Source organism: Pleurodeles waltl, chromosome 8, assembly GCF_031143425.1.
Source record: "Pleurodeles waltl isolate 20211129_DDA chromosome 8, aPleWal1.hap1.20221129, whole genome shotgun sequence".
Lineage (NCBI taxonomy): Eukaryota > Metazoa > Chordata > Amphibia > Caudata > Salamandridae > Pleurodeles > Pleurodeles waltl.
In genome coordinates, this window is record NC_090447.1 from 1,368,160,616 (window position 1) to 1,368,178,191 (window position 17,576).

Genomic DNA, 17,576 nt, shown 5'->3' on the forward strand with positions numbered 1-17,576 from the left:
CTATTTTGATTTCAGATGTTCTGTGTGCCATTCACAAAGCCATGTACATGACAATATAGTGCGAGTAGTCTTATATGTAATTCAAAATACCTTTGTCAATAGGTTCAATTGTTACTTATCATGAAGAAGGGTTCACAAAGCATCATGGACAATATTGAATATCATACCACTGTGATTTCTCATGGACAGATTTAAATTCACTGCAATACATTGATATGTTGATGGTATCTAGTAGCAACACAAAAGGATGATGGGCGGAGTGCTGAACAATGCAAACACCCACCCCCAGTCACAGATCTGGGTTTAATCAATTGTTCTTTTGCTCACCATGCCACCTCAGTTTGGACCCAGCCATATGCAAATCAGTGTTGACCCTGTTCCTCATGTGAACAGTCCAGCCGGAACTGCCAGGCCAGGTCCTCCCTGGACCGGAAACAAGCATCCTGGTACCGGTTTCAGGGTATCACTCTTCATCAGCCAGGCTAGCTTGAATCCAGTGGTACAGTGAGCAAGGGACCCACATCTGGGCATACCCTTCCCACTTACGTAACTTTAGCAACACAAAAGGTTGATGGACGGAGTGCTGAGCAATGCAAACACTCACGCCCAGTCACAGATCTGGGTTTAATCCATCGTTCTTTTGCTCACTATGCCACCCCAGTTTGGACCCAGCCATATGCAAACAATCTTGACCCTGTTCCCAATGGGAATAGTCCAGCCCAAACTGCCAGGCCAGGTCCTTCCTGGACTGGAAAAAAGCATCCTGGGACCAGTTTCAGGGTATCACCCTTCATCAGGACCTGGCCTGGCAGTTCGGGCTGGACTGTTTCAATAGGGAACAGGGTCAAGACTGATTTGCATATGGCTGGGTTCAAACTGGAGTGGCATGGTGAGCAAATGAACAATGGATTAAACCCAGATCTGTGACTGGAGGTGAGTGTTTGAAAATATTCAACACTCCGTCCATCATCCTTTTGTGGTGCTAAAGTTGCCATAAGTGGGAAGGGTATGCCCAGGTGTGGGTCCATTGCTCACTGTGCCACTGGATTCAAGCTAGCCAGGCGGATGAAGGGTAATAACCTGAAACTGGTCCCATGATGCTTGTTTCCGGTCCAGGGAGAACCTGCCTGGCAGTTAAGGATGGACTGTTCCCATGGGGAACAGGGTCAAGACTGATTTGCATACGGCTGGGTCCAAACTGGGGTGGCATGGTGAGCAAAAGAACTATTGATTAAACCCAGATCTGTGACTGGGGGTGAGTGTTTAAAAAGTTTCAACACTCCATCCATCATCCTTTTGTGTTGCTAAAGTTGCCCTAAGAGGGAAGGGTATGCCCAGATGTGGGACTCTTGCTCACTGTGCCACTGGATTCAAGCTAGCCTGGATGATGAAGGGTGATACCCAGAAACCAGTCACAGGATGCTGGTTTCCGGTCCAGGGAGGACCTGGTGGTTCGGGCTGGACTGTTCCCATGGGGAACAGGGTCAAAACTGATTTTCATGTGGCTGGGTCAAAACTGGGGTGGCATGGTGAGCAAAGAATGATGGATTAAACCCAGATCTGTGACTGGGGGTGAGTGTTGGAAATGTTTCAACACTCCATCCATCATCCTTTCATGTTGCGATGGTATCTAATAGACAGTTGTCCAATGTGTCTTTGTTCCTAGCTCTACATACGAACAAACATTTGCCATACATTAACGTGCTTTCCAATCAGAATTTGTGAAACATAATTTTTTACAAAGTTAGCTACCACCGAGAATATTTAAGAATAGAACAAACTGTGTACTTCTTTCCAAGAAATGTATTACATCATGCAACATAAAAAGCTAGATGGCTATCAGTGAATAACAGGAACGTTTTTCATCAAGGAATTCTGAATAATATCAAATAAACAATGAGAGTGAAGCTTGTGTTGTCTGTGATGCTACTCCGAATCCCAAGGCAACAAATATTCCTGTTACCCACTTTTTACCGGTCTAAAATTTTATGTTATACATCTCCCTAAAATTATCTACTGCTGGTTTCAGCAGCTACGCAGCGGCAGAGGTACAACTGTGAAGTCAAGCTTACCATGGCCTCTCCTCTGTCTCCCAAATGTTAAAGATAGAATACCTGATCTCTTGCCACGCACCTACACCACCTTCTGACCCTGTTCTCCTCCTCCGCAAAATCTGTTTGTCTGCTCTCCATCGGAGCAGTGACCCCACAATGCATTGACTGGCTCTCAGAAAGCCCTATAGGAGCAGCCCATGGTTCCTTTATGATGTAGCGATAGTGGGAAGCAGCAGTGAATAACCAGGTATAGAATTTGGTATTTAAGATAGAGACACTTGGTGGAAGCCATAAGCATCAGACGGAATTCCTTCCGGAATCATAGCAGTTTAGAATCTGGTATTCAAGATAGAGGCACTTAGTGGAAGCCATATGCATCATACAGAATTCCTTCCGGAATCATAGAAGTGAATAACTAGGTTTAGAATCTGGTATTCGAGATAGTGGTGCTCAGTGAGAGCCATTTGTAACATGTACAATTCTATCTGGCAAGACCTTGGCAACGAACATGTATTTATTCTAACTCCAAGACACCGTACACGGTCAGGGCTCGATACAGGTGAAGTGAGAGCTTCTGAAATCTTAACACTAAATTCACTAATGCGCTCTATGAAGCCATGAGTCCTTCACAGTTGCATATATCCATGCAGCGGTCTCCCGCAGCAGTAGACCTAATCCCATCCAAAGCCATCGAAACACATCCCAGGCAACGTGATGGCTACAAACATTCTCGTTGAAATAAAGATCAAAGGAAGCGGCAGAGGTTTCAGCTTCCCACGACTGTTGTAATCCAGGTTTAATAGGTGCCAGGCAGGGTATGTCGCACAGACGCTAATAAAAGGTGACCGCCTGCACCCCAAGTATCTAGCGCTGGTTGCTTTTGGACCAGCAGAAGAAACTGATGAACATGTCCTACCCTCATTGAAAAATGAATGTCTCAATTGTTTGTCAAAGGCCTGGAGGACCTTTATGGTGCTAGTTACGATTTCTCATTTGCCTCAGCTGTCAGTGGTTTTATTGCAAAATTCACAAATCGTAAACTTAGCGAACTTAACGAGGTCGTGAACTTTTATGCTTTCCAATATTTATGGGAAAATCGTGACTTTCGGGACAATCTCTGCCACAAAAAGTGAACTGAAAGATTCTGCATGCAGTTGCCCAGGAGCTTTGAAAACCATTAAAAAGTAAAACAGGAGAGGAAATGGTTACATGACTTTCGCTTCTAGGCTGGGTCTGAGCAGAGTGAAAATAATTTTGGAGTGTGGTGACAGTAATATTAGTACTCGCAAAAAAAAAAAAAAATGCATCAGCGAACCATAAATAGGGAAATGTCGCAACTTTCCTGAATCCAAATACTGTTAATGTCTCAAAACTTTGTTGGCATAAAAAAAATAGCCAAGCCCTACTTACAGGACACTAGTAGGTGGGCAGTGTGTTCATTGGTCACTGTGAAAGGACAATGGCTTTTGATCTGTGTACATCAGCTACCGGTCAGATTAAGGCCAAAAAAACAACAACTTTGAATTGGAAATGTATGGGTCCCCTTTCGGCATTCCAAGCAGCGAGACAAACATATTTTTGCTTCCAAACATTTTTGTCAAAATTGCTTTTTCAATTAATTATATGATTGACTTATAAGAAGACGATATATCTGCTCTCCGAGAATTTACGGACTGTTTGCACTGAGTCGACCAACACAGAGCATTCTAACAATGGCACCCAGTAACGACTTTACATTACAAAGGTTCACGAAATCAGACAAACAAGATCCAATGCGAGTTCGCGGTTATTTGCGAGGTCCACGTGTGTCATGTCACGTGTTGTACTCTGCTTAGTATCTGGAAAACTGGAGCCACACATTGGGTGTGACTCAAACTCACAGCACACAAACTTTAGATAAAGTTGCATTCATCCTGGAAGTCATTGAAATGTATATAAAATGCGTCTATCAAAAAGGTGTGCCTCGTGTTCATTGAAATAAAGTACATAGAATATATTTTGATTCCAAAATTGTACCGAGGTGTGATCGTCGTTTGTCTTTCCAAAGGTAAGACATTAATGCACCTAAATCACAAAATATGGAATAAAACCTGACAACTGATGGGTCCACATTTCGGAATGAAGTGACAAAGATGACGATTTTATTTTTTTATAACACCTAAAACACCTGTTATATTCCTTGGGGCCACAGTCCCAATGTGAAGTAACTTCAAACATAATGTAGGTGTTAGCTAAAAGCATGGGCTTGTTGTGTGACCACTGAGGATTCAATGCGGTAACACTGTGGAGTTCAGCAGGTGCACATCTTCAAGTGGTGTAACAAAGGTGCCTGTAGCCCCCCGGTGTGGTGGGGCGGCGAGCTCCAGGGTGCCCCTTCAGCACGGTACCCTGGTCTGAGAGACCCTTTTTTTATTTTGTATTGGCAACCACTACATTTTATTTTGAGTTCTTCAGGATAATGCGCTAATATTTCAAGTGTGCTTTATGGAACGATGTGTATTATTATCAATCGAAGTTTAAAGTCAATTTTTTTTTTAAAGACATATAAATACAGATAGATGCAAATACAGTACAGTAATTCCTGGCTAAAAACAAAAACCTCCGCAGCTGAAGCGAATACTCAGCATCATCGACACCGAGCAGTACAAGCTGGGGGTTACCACAACCTCATGCCGGCAAAGGCTAGAGACAAAATTAGCCATATCTTTAGGTCTGAGAGCTCCTGAGTGAGTCTGGAGGAGGGCCCTCCAATTACTCTGCGGGGGGGGGGGGTCAAGTTTCGTTACACCACTATCTTTAGGTATTTTCATGAGGACGTTTGGTCTCTGGATAGCTGACGAATCAGATGGAAAAACAATTCTCATTTGAGTGCTGAATGAGTGAAACTTGTGCCTTTTAAGTAGTCAAACGTTGTGAAATGAACTTTTTTGGGCACAAACTTTTTCTAGGCATAGGTCTGCATTGCCTCTTGAAAACGTCACAAAATGAAGTAAGCATAACTTAGACAAGATTCACAGACACAAAGGGGGTCATTCTGACCCCCGCGGGCGGCGGGAGCCGCCCGCCTGGAGGGAGCCGCCATATGGCCCCTCCGCGGTCGAAAGCCATTCTGGCTTTCCCGCTGGGCTGGCGGGTGACCGCCAGACGGCCGCCCGCCAGCCCAGCGGGAAACCCCTCCCCACGAGGAAGCAGGCTCCGAATGGAGCCGGCGGAGTGGGTATGTGCGACGGGTGCAGTGGCACCCGTCGCGTATTTCAGTGTCTGCAAAGCAGACACTGAAATACAAAGTGGGGCCCCCAGGGGCCCCACAACACCCCATACCGCCATCCTGTTCCTGGCGGGCGACCCGCCAGGAACAGGATGGCGGTATGGGGTGTCAGAATCCCCATGGCGGCGCAGCAAGCTGCGCCGCCATGGAGGATTCTGCAGGACAGCGGAAAACCGGCGGGAGACCGCCGGTTTTCCTGTTCTGACCGCGGCTGAACCGCCGCGGTCAGAATGTCCTGAGGAGCACCGCCAGCCTGTTGGCGGTGCTCCCGCATCCCCGGCCCCAGCGGTCCTTGACTGCCGGGGTCGGAATGACCCCCAAAATGCCTATATTGTGCATTGTATGCTCATTCTACTTGTACACTGCACAGTACTAAATTGCCTTTAGGCCCAGGAGAATGATTGCAATGGTTGCAATCATAATTCAACCAACTGTGTGAGTTATTGGCGCACTATAATGTGTGTGAGAGCGGGATTTAAGTGTGAAGGGGTGAAGATCTGAGGTGTGTGTACTGTGGGACACAGTGTCACAGAGTTTCTAATGACGTGTTGTATATATTTTGTGAACTCCACGGCTCTCAAAAACGGTTTGCAATCTTGTCACAATACTTAAGAAAATACTGCAGTTACACCTGAACGGACATCTCGAGTGAGGTATGTCAAATACAAATACACAGTTTGTATGCTGGAAGAAAAACATGCATGTGAACGCTATTTTCGTACAAAAGGGGGAGACAATAGAAACGTGAAACTAATTTTCTAAACAAAGAAATTATGCAATTATAAATTTCACATTACTTATATTATGCAAATCTATGGCTGCAGAAGCTGGCATAGGTCTCCTTTCTATACGAATAACTAAGACATTAGTGTGTTGTAGTACACCTTGGAACTGATGCAGGCACAAATCAGGTACTAATAGAGGCGTGCGTAGTTTAGCAGGCAGTTATAACTTCCATGGGGAGCAGGGTTTAGCAGGCAGTTATAACTTCCATGGGGAGCTGGGGTTTAGCAGGCAGTTATAACTTCCATGGGGAGCTGGGGTTTAGCAGGCAGTTACAACCTCCATGGGGAGCTGGCGTTTAGCAGGCAGTTATAATCTCCATGGAGCACTGGGGTTTAGCAGGCAGTTATAACCTCCATGGAGCGCTGGGGTTTAGCATGCAGTTATAACTTCCATGGGGAGCTGGGGCATAGCAGGCAGTTCTAACCTCCATGGGGAGCTGGGGCATAGCAGGCAGTTATAACCTCCATGGGGAGCTGGCGTTTAGCAGGCAGTTATAATCTTCATGGAGCGCTGGGGTTTAGCAGGCAGTTATAATCTCCATGGAGCGCTGGGGTTTAGCAGGCAGTTATAACCTCCATGGGGAGCTGGCGTTTAGCAGGCAGTTATAATCTCCATGGAACGCTGGGGTTTAGCAGGCAGTTATAACCTCCATGGAGCGCTGGGGTTTAGCAGGCAGTTATAACTTCCATGGGGAGCTGGGGCATAGCAGGCAGTTATAACCTCCATGGGGAGCTGGGGCATAGCAGGCAGTTATAACCTCCATGGGGAGCTGGCGTTTAGCAGGCAGTTATAATCTCCATAGAGCGCTGGGGTTTAGCAGGCAGTTATAATCTCCATGGAGCGCTGGGGTTTAGCAGGCAGTTATAACCTCCATGGGGAGCTGGCGTTTAGCAGGCAGTTATAATCTCCATGGAGCGCTGGGGTTTAGAAGGCAGTTATAACTTCCATGGGGAGCTGGCGTTTAGCAGGCAGTTATAATCTCCATGGAGCGCTGGGGTTTAGAAGGCAGCTATAACCTCCATGGGGAGCTGGCGTTTAGCAGGCAGTTATAATCTGCATGGAGCACTGGGGTTTAGCAGGCAGTTATAACTTCCATGGGAAGATGTAACTTTCTAACTACATATGTTAAAAGGTTTTTGGAAATCTTTCGAATCAGGGCTTTAGTTGTTGACACAAATGTTTAGGCGAAGTAACGCCTTATGGTGCCTACACATTAGGATTATTTTAGAAGTATGAAACAGAGAAACAGGTCATTACCATTGATAAATTAGAGGACTTTTAAAGACACAGAGCTCAGTGGTTAGAATATTCCAAGTGCTGCATTCCGATTCACCCGGAATAGGCAGAACCAGAAGAAGTCATTTAGATGCATCACAAATCGATGTTAGTAATGAAAAATAGTTGTCCATTTAGCAAAAAAAGCCTTTTTACTAATGTGAAACTGCTGTGGTCATCAGAACAAATATAGATGGATAACATTTCCGATCGATCAATGATTCTAGAATCAATATGCAATTCAGAAAACAAGTAAAACTCGCCAGCCACTGCATCTGATGAATCATTTAGCACATAGCCACTGGCTGCTCCCTGGGGTCAGACAGACAATAGCAGGGCAAATTGTCTAATTGCATGTCCTTGCAGCCATTTTATTTTGAAGTGGGCTTTGGTATATTAACATATTTCGTTCCCTGAAAAAGTGCAAAGAAATATATGCACCGGGAAATCAATGTACATCACTGATATATAGATAGATAGATGCAGCAAGCATGTTGTCTATATATTGTTAGTATCGGGCAGTTTTTTAAATAAATGCACATATCACAATTTCCTGATTTGTACACTTTGGGATGTTTGATAAATGTTAAGGTTTTAGTCTGCATTCTTTCACATGTAGTTTTTATGCAAGATATTTGTTACTGCATGGTACGATAACGCTCACTCTACCCAAACCCAGCAGACTTTCTCTACAGAGTTTTTCTATCCACAAAGACATTTGTTTTTGCAACTTCAGTCTTTTCCACAAATTATAGTGAAGCACACCGTTTTTACTCAACAGTGGGAAAGCATAACACTTCACAGGTTTGTGGAGTTTGGAAAGATTTCAATAGTTCTTCATGCAGCTTACACACAAAAAAAAAAAAAAAACACTTTGCATCTATTTCACGCTCGGCTTCTATTAGAGCTCGATCTGTTCTGTATCATCGCTGAGCTTTCAATGTCTATTGCAGAATCAATGAGTTGGGCAGATCATCAGTCCATAGAAGATGATCAGGCAGTAATTATTTTGTCTGAATCACATTGTCAACTAAATTAGTCTTCGGCACTACCAAGTTTGAATGGAAACAAAATGATGCAGGAGAGATAAAATGATTTGCCAGGACCTTACATTTGTGTGAAGTGGGCATTTAGGTCTAAAATCAACGTTTGCTGGTGTGCTCCCTATAAGTCAGTGACTGATCCACATCTCCGTCTATGAAGAAATGTCTCAGGAGAGCTGCTGTTGCAGAGACCTGAGGACTTAGTGTGTGATTGCTCATCGCTGATAGTTAGACAGCGCAGTATTATTCATCACGTCTGTGTGTATTTTACCCACATAATTTCACATGTAGCTAGGAGTAGTGCACTGCTAAGGCATCGAGAAAAGCACCCTCACCAAAGTGGGGGGGGGTGGTGCCCATTAGGGGTCGGGCCTCCGAGGCCCAGGGCTCACTCCCCCTTTCTTCGCACCGGAGGTGCACAGTGCTGGCCGGACTTCCGCCTCGCGAGGCGTTGGGGCGGAAGTACAGCAGGAGGCCAGACGTTGGTCCAGAGTTGGCTTCTACCCGGATCCGGCCACCGCAATCCGGTGGGGGGATATGTAAGAGCCCCCCCAAAAAGGCTATTCCTTCTTTACCTATTGCGGCGTCCCGATTCACGCGGGAGCCCGCGATTGTTGTTCCCACTGCTTCGGTTCCCGCTTCTTCGGTTCCTGCTTCCTTGGTTCGTCGTTGCTGCTGGCGGCTGGGTCATTGCGAGGGATTCCAGGCATCCCGAACAGAGCTTCTTGTTTTTCCCTCTAGGCCGGTGTATCGACGTTGCGGAATTGGTCATCAATAACATTAAAAAAAAAAAAAAAAAAAAAAAAAAAACTCCTTCAATTTCAGCCTCAGGGTAGCTCCTTGCGTTTTCAGTTCATCATGCCTCCAAAAAAGGCTAGCACCCCAAAGGGAAAAGGGAGGGACCCTGAACTATCCCAGCTGTTAAGAATGGTTTTAGAGAAATTAGGGAGCGATGACGCAATAGAGGTCAGCGGGTCCCCTGAGAAAGAAGCTAGTGGGGACAGGAGCACCCGCCCAAAGCGGTCCCATGTTGCGCCCAGCGCTGCATTCCCCCTGGTTAAGCGCAGGAGGAATGGGAAAACGCCTGTGCCTGCCTCCATTACTCAGGCGCCCTCCACAGTGGTTAGTCCGCCAGCACAGATTGCCAGACCTGAACCGACAGCCCCAGCCGCATCCCTAACCCGAGCCTTCGGCCTTAACTGTTGGCACCACTGAATCACCGGTTTTGGGCCCAGAGGGGGTCTTGGCTGATATCTGTAAGTCCCTGGCCACCTTGGCTACTACATCGCAGTCGGGGGTACCACCCACTCCTTTGCTAGGGGTAGTTTTGCCTGCACCAACTGTGCCCCCGCGGTTTCCTGAGCAGCAGGCGCAGGGTCAGGATCCTTCCACGTTGGCGTTACTAGAGGTATCTAAGTTGTTGGCCAGTATTAATGCCCCAACTATCAACACACCGCCACCTACAACACCGTGGGGGTCAAGCGACTCTGCAGAATTCACTAAATGACCTAAAGCGCCAGGTGGACGCACTGGCGGCAGCGCATACCAAAAATCCTCTGCAAGCTTCAGTTAATAGCCCGAGTGTCGCCCCGACACCAGGCGCCGTTCTCGCATCACCCCCCATAGTTCAAAACATCCTGCCTAGTTCCAGCAAGGTTCCTGGTCAGGTCAACCCTACAAAGGAAGGGACAACAGATGCGTTACTATCCAGACCAGGTAAGCTGGCAGCTCACATTAGTACGGAGGTTAAGGAAAAAATATGGAAGGGGGAATTTGTGGACATCTTTTCATTGATAAGGGCAAAAAGGAGGGAGGTTGAGATGAAAGAAAAATAACCTAAGTCATCCTCTTATGTTGAAAGGAAGCCCAAAATAGAAGAGAACATTACGAATTGGTTATTTGGTTTTAACGTATTCATTTCAATTATGTTGGAGAAAAAAACAGAGTTGGGCACCTCTTTGATTTATTATGCAAATAAAATATTGAAGGCCCAACACACTTATGGGGGGTCTGCTTGGTTGGAATATGACAGAGATTTTCGTTGGGCTAAGGTAGAAGATCCATCCATTGGCTGGGATCAGACTGAGGTTAATGTGTGGCTTGAATGCGTTCATAACAAGGCCTCTGGGAGGCAGCCCTTTCGTCCACAAGTGTCAGGTGAGAAAAAGGGGTCTTGCTGGGCATTCAACAGGAAGGTGTGTTCACATCCCGCCGGATCCTGCAAGTTCAGACACAACTGTTCCTTTTGCGGGCCTCCCTCCCACCCAGAATTTAAATGTATCAAGAAGTCAAAAGAGAGGGGCAGGGATCCTATTAAGCCATCAAATTGATCGCTCCCTGCCCTCCCCTATTATGCTAGACGCGTTATGCCCGTGGTTACAGGCATTTAGATTCAGCATCGGTACTTCTTCACGGTTTTTCCTTTGGTTTCAGGATACCTGCCTCTAATGTCTCGCCAGTGAATCACTGTAAGAACTTAATCTCCGCATCTCAGAACTCTTTGGTGGTAGCCAGAAAGCTGGCAAAAGAACGGGCCCTGGGCAGGCTAGCAGGCCCCTTCAAAAGTCCGCCGTTAACAGGCTTTATGTGTTCCCCTTTGGGAGTGGTTCCTAAGAAGGAACCAGGGCAGTTCAGGCTTATTCACAATTTGTCGGCCCCTCGGGGGTCATCAGTTAACGATGCCATTGATCCTCAACTTTGCTCGGTCCACTATGCATCAGTTGACAATGCAGTGAAAAAAGTTAGGGCGTTAGGCTGTGGGGCATTGTTAGCAAAAACTGACATTGAGTCAGCTTTCCGACTGCTTTCTGTCCACCCCGATGATTACCACCTATTAGGTTTTCAATTCCGGGGAGAATACTACTATGATCAATGCATGCACATGGGTTGTAGTATATCATGCAGTTATTTTGAACAATTCAGCTCCTTTCTTCAGTGGGTTTTTTCTCTTCGTACTGGTCACCGCCAGGTCATTCATTATCTGGATGACTTCCTAATCTTGGGCCCTCCTAGTTCTGACAAGTGCGGGTGGGCTCTCCGGGTGTTGATCGCAATGTTTGAGGAATTCGGGGTCCCTTTGGCTCCAGAAAAAACGGTTGGCCCTTCTACCTGCATCACTTTCCTGGGGATTGAAATTGATTCTGTGGACAGGGAGTGTTGCTTGCCCCAAGAGAAGTTGCTAGCTTTCAAAGGGTCCATTCGTGCAATCTTGTCTCAGAAAAAAGTGACCCTTCAACAGCTTCAGGTATTAGTTGGCCAGCTGAATTTCACGCTGAGAATTATTCCTATGGGCCGCCCTTTCTCTAGATCAATCGCTCATTCAATGGTCGGACTGACGGAGAAACATCACCACACTCAGTTGTCTGGGGAGGTTAGGGAGGATTTAAGGTTTTGGGATCTTTTTCTGCAAAAGTTCAATGGAGCTGTCATTTGGCCATACAAGGCAATTTCCAGCCCCACGCTGGGCCTGTACACTGATTCTGAAGGTAGCATAGGTTTTGGTGCAATACTGGGCACCTTGTGGTGCAGGGCCAATTGGCCAGAAGATTGGGTCAGCAGGGGTTGGACCAAGAACATAGCCTTTTTGGAATTATTCCCTATTGTGGTAGCTGTAAATATCTGGGCGGAAGAATTGAAGAACAGAGTTGTAATTTTTTGGTCTGACAACATGGCGGTAGTAGAAGTTATTAATCGCCTAGGGGTTTCATGCCCTCTGGTCCTGCGCCTGTTAAAACACCTGATTTTGGCTTGTCTGCAACGCAACATTGCTTTCAGGGCTAAACACGTGCCTGGGGTTCATAACAACGCAGCCGGCGCTCTGTCTCACTCATTAATGCAAGATTTTCTGTGGTATCACCCCCAGGCAACAGAGAAGATGACGGAGTTCCCAGAATCTCTGTGGAAGATTGGTGCCCCGCCCTCCCAGACTTAGTAGCAACATCTCTGGCACCACGCACTAAAAGAGCTTATGAGAACAACTTTTTCCATTACAGGCGGTTCTTGCAGACGCAGCATATTTCAGAAATATTCACAGAGTCCGCAGTTTGCGTTTTCCTGCAGCATCTAAAAATCTTAGGGCGCCCTGTGTCTTGCGCAAAGGCATACTTGGTGGCGATACGTTTCTTTGCAAGGATCAGAAAATTAGAGGGACATTTGAATACTTTTATTATAAAGCAGGCCCTAGGGGTTTGGGCCAAGGTGACCCACGTTAGCACAGATGCCAGGTGCCCCGGTACCGCCCCCCTGCTGGAGAACCTTTTGAGTGCACTCCGAGTCAGCTGCTCTTCACCGGCTGAGTCGGCTTTATTTGCTGCAGCATTCGCGGTGGCCTTTTACGGGGCCTCCCGCATCAGCGAATTGGTGGGCTCCTCCAGGGGCGACCACACAGGGGGGTTACAGTGGGATGACATGACAGTCTGCGCAGGGTCCCTGTCTATAGTGTTGCGCAAATCAAAAACAGACCAGCTTAAAAAAGGAGCGCGCATCACACTCTGTGCCGCGCCCGGATCCCCCTTATGCCCGGTGGCGCCAACAAATAGATACCTAGCGGTCCACCCTCCAGCAGGCTCTTCTGCCTTGTTCATACACCCTAACGGGGACTGCTATCGCGCTACCAGTTCTCAGAGGTCTTCAAGTTGGCCCTAAAGGCAATTGGGGTGGATCAAAAAGGATACTCCTCCCATTCATTTAGAATAGGGGCAGCCACACTGGCAGCGGCTGCTGGCCTGCCGGCTACCGCAGTTAAAGGCATCGGGCGGTGGTCGTCAGAATGTTACAAGCAGTACATCAGGCCCGATTTGGTATAATGGCGGCACTGATGCTAGTATGTGATCTCTCACGCTCTTTTATTTTCAGTCAAATGTCTCAACGTGTAGTTTGGGTTTTGGGTCATTCATTTGTTCGACGGGCGGCATACCGGGTGCAACAGCTCTGTGGGTCGAATCTGGCGATCGTGCAAGGTGTGGCGTTCCACTGGTGTAGAATTGGTGGAGTAGGCATCACTCAACTACAGCATTTGGTCAATATGGCGAAAGGATGTGGGGGAGCTGCAGTCCCCGGATCTGATCATTATTCACTTAGGAGGCAACGACTTGGTGCGATTGGGCCGTAAGGCATTAAGGGAGAGAGTATTCTTAGAGATCACTAAGTTGGCAAAACAATTTCCAAATGCAGCAATTGCTTGGTCACACATGGTGCCGCGTTGAAAATGGGGCGCAGGGATCAGATCGAGGACTATCAATGTGTCAGTTCACCGGCTTAACGCCGAAATGACTAAGCTTTGCCCGGGCCCTGGGCGCTTATGGAACATCCCCAACAAACTCTTAAAGGGCTCCCACATGTTTCACAGGGACCAGGTGCATCTATCTGAGGAGGGGACGATCAATTTATCCGTGACGTGGGGTTTTGCTCGCAGTCTTTTCTTGGGTGGGGAGGGCGAAGGACCTTTTGGGCCCTGGTCGCCCTTGTGGCAGAAATTGAGATATAAATGTGACTAGAAACAACAGGGGGGTCCCCAAGGTTGGGCCCCCGGGAGGACACCTGGGATAGGATCCTGAAGTTCTGAGCCAACTAGCAGATGTACACACCAGATCAGGGGGTAAGAGAGCTCAGATCGCTGGGGGGAACATGGGGCTCCAGCTCTTGGCCACCCTGTTACACCCCGAGTCTGATTGGTGTTTGGAGGGGGGGGCGGAACCCGAAACATGAGGACAAGGTACGGTGTAGTCAGGGTAACCGCCCCTCCTATGGATACAGGTGAGACATGGGTCACCAGTGTGGTCCAATGGTGGTTCAGGACAGGAAGGGATCCTGTCAGATTTGATTTATGGTCACTAAACTCTCATGACATGTAAATATAAAATGTTTATGGAATGAATAACCTTTACACTTGATGTAACTAGTTTGTTTTAAAAAAGTTATAAGATGTTTTGAAATGTTTTTAATAATAAAAACCACTTCCAACGAGTTAAGTTTGTCAGTCTGTGTATTTCTGGTGGGGGGAGTGTGGGCCGTCTGGAGGCCTCCGGATCCTAATGAAACTGTGCTACTGGCGTTGCACAGCAGAACCACCACATGTGCCAGAGGTCCAACTAGCTTTTCTCATCTTAGTTTTGTAGCCCTGCTTTCCATGTACAGGGTTATAGAGTATTTTCACTGTGTCTTTACCAAAATAATATAATCCACCTGTGCATACTTGCTGAAGTGGATACTGAACTTCTATGATGGGTCCTGCAAGCTTTTGACCTATAGAATATAATATTGTGCTGTTCAGGCAGCACCACTGATCACTACAGAATGTGCTTTACGGAATGTTTATGGATGATCCATAGACCATGCTCCACCTTGGAGATTGTCACCAATAAATACATGGTAGTTACGAGACCCCTCAATCCATAATCTGTCTAGAAAAAGAGAGGGCTAAAATGGCACACAAAAAGGAGAGGCCTAAAATAGCACCCTAAAAGAAGATTCCCTTTCCAATGCCTACTCATGTCAGTTAAACTCGCAGACCACTCGCTCCTGAGACAAGAGTTCGATGAGGCCGCCTAAAATGTATTCTCAATTAAACAATGGTTAGAAGCCCAGTGAGAAGATGGCCCAATCACAACTGTGTTACAGTGAGCAGTGCTCTCTTGGTTCTAAATAAGTTTCAAATTAGTAAATGGAATCTAACAATGAACAACCTTCTTTCCACAAAAACAAAAGCATGATTTATGGAATCATAATGACTCCTTCATTTGTTCCTCCAGTAACTTTTTTTCCAAGCTGAAGGTGTGTTTAGAGAGGACTTGCAAACAGTGAGAGTTACATCTAGGATTTGGTCTTGATAACTTTAAGCTTTCTAAGACAGCAACAGAAAATGCTGATTTTATATATATGTATACAAACTCAGTGTAGGACAGGCTAATATTAAATATAGGCTCTGGAACTGGTCAGATGGCCTAAGTTAATTCATACATATTCTTTATATGGTTTACAATTTGAAACCATAAAAGACAGCAGCAAATGTAAAACAGTAAGAAACTAAAAAATGGATCGAATACGTTTAAAACCAGTCATGAAACATCATCTACAGTGTCCCGAATACATAAAGCAACACTTAAAAAAACTACACACATTAGCAATTAAATAATCTCCTAACAATTGTAGATATAAAAGTGCAGATCACACTTGCTTAAAACCACCCTCTTTAAACAGGGCAGCAATAAAACAAAGCCTGGGGTGCAAAAAAACTTACAACACAACATAAAATCAATGTATCCTGGAGTGACATGTTATCACACCTACATGGGCACAACAGTTTAAGATCATGGCACCTTAGTGGTGAGGCTGAAATCAGATGCAATAGATTTAGCCTAAAGCAAATTAATAAACATCCGTCCCTGTTATTTTTCACCATTGTTATGGTATGGCTTCATCTTGCATGTTGTAGTTATTAAAACATATTTGCAAACAGTGGGCTTTGCCAGCTTGACCTCTTCCCTGTAAGTATCCCTGAAGGATACTTTGAAACATTTCAGGTCCCCTTTACCAATACCCTCTGGGTCGGAGAAGACACTCTCCCTCCCTAACTTCATAAAGAAATCCGTTTCATATCTTAGCCATGGTATCTTTAAAGTATGGGCCGACAACACAAGCAATCCCTCATGATTAAGCGGTTTAGGACCAGCTCCTCCTTTGACCATATCCTAATGTGGGTCAACCAAGGATGCAAAGCTAGGAGGTCACTTAAATTCTTGACCCCAAACTCCTCATGCACAACATAAGTTAATGTGCATTGGGGAATGCAAAGTAGACGCCTTAAAAATCTGTTCTCCTCTAACTGCATTTCCCTCAAACAGAGGTACCCCTGAACATCAAATATCACACCTATATGTGACCTTTGATATGCACTTTGCTTCATAAATTTTACTAGGGCTTTACGAGGTCTACTGCCCAACCTGCCTGAAAAGCTGAAAGCAGCCCCAATAGTCTTCCTAAAATCCAGTTTCTTAGCCTCCATCAGCGGTTTCCAGCTTAATTTACAGTTGAATGATACCCCCAAGAATGGAAAACACCCAACGTTTTCTAGGGGGTAACGATTTAGAGTAAAGGTCTTTGTTTTTAAGGGTTTGGGACCCAACACCATAATGTATGATTTGGACAGATTAACTGACAAGTCTAAGTCCCTCATGAAATTTTCAAAAGCATTCAATAATGTTTGTAGACCATTAGCAGTCCTTGACATTAAAACTGTGTCATCAGCATATAACATAGGGGGGGGGGGGGGCAATTAAAGGGCAGTCAGCCTTGGCATCTACTAAAGCCCTTTCTAAGCCATTTAAGTACAAATAAAATAAAATGGGGCAAGGAGACACCCCGGTCCCCATACTTGTTCTAAAAGTATCCGAGCAGACCAACTCTGCCGAATATCTCACCGTGGCCGAAGAATCTGCATGGGAGACCCAAAGAAAATAACCCTGCGTGAGTTAAATGCTTGTTGCTGGCATGCCAAGAATTGAAATCAGAAAATGCCCCCCTTGGCCGGGTTTGGCACACTGAGCACTATTAAGAAGGGTAATAATATCAACTGTTTGTAACAGTGTTTCTGAATGCGGAAGAAGCCCTATGCAAAAACAAGATAGGATTTATTTATTTACATAGACCTCCAATACTATGGCGGGAAGCTGAAAGTCCACCACATCTTCACTTACGAAGTATATATAAATTAATGTCAGTAAAATACTTGCACGACACCGGGAAGTTTTCTCAAAGATTTGAGAGGAGAATGTCAACATTTTGCAAAGGTACATTTTAATTCAACTAATTCCGCTACAAAGCCCACTCTCTTGAAAATGGACCTGCCCGTAGCCAACACCTTCACTCCTTTGGGATTCAGAAAAGCCCGTCTAGTGTGGAAGGGAGAAGGCGTTGCTCCTGATGGGCCTGCGCCGCCATTACTCAGGCACAATAAATAGAGGGATGACAGGAGAGGCAGCGGCACGCTGCTAAGGTTCATAGACTGACGTGCTTTATCATGCGTGGATTCACGCCGAGGCCTGGCGCGCGCTCCCAGACTTGACGCCCGCGTTGTGACTTTCTGTTTCATGCAGAAGGAATTAAAATAGAAATTAGAAGTCTGAACTGTAGCGGGTTTGGTAACAAGTGGAA

General features: G+C 45.9%; 1 protein-coding gene across 6 annotated transcripts in view; it reads right to left on the reverse strand.

The window, feature by feature from the left end:
- Window positions 1-17,576, reverse strand: part of CNTN5 (contactin 5) — a 3,179,309-nt gene that overhangs the window by 2,054,669 nt on the left and 1,107,064 nt on the right. The window lies entirely within an intron of this gene.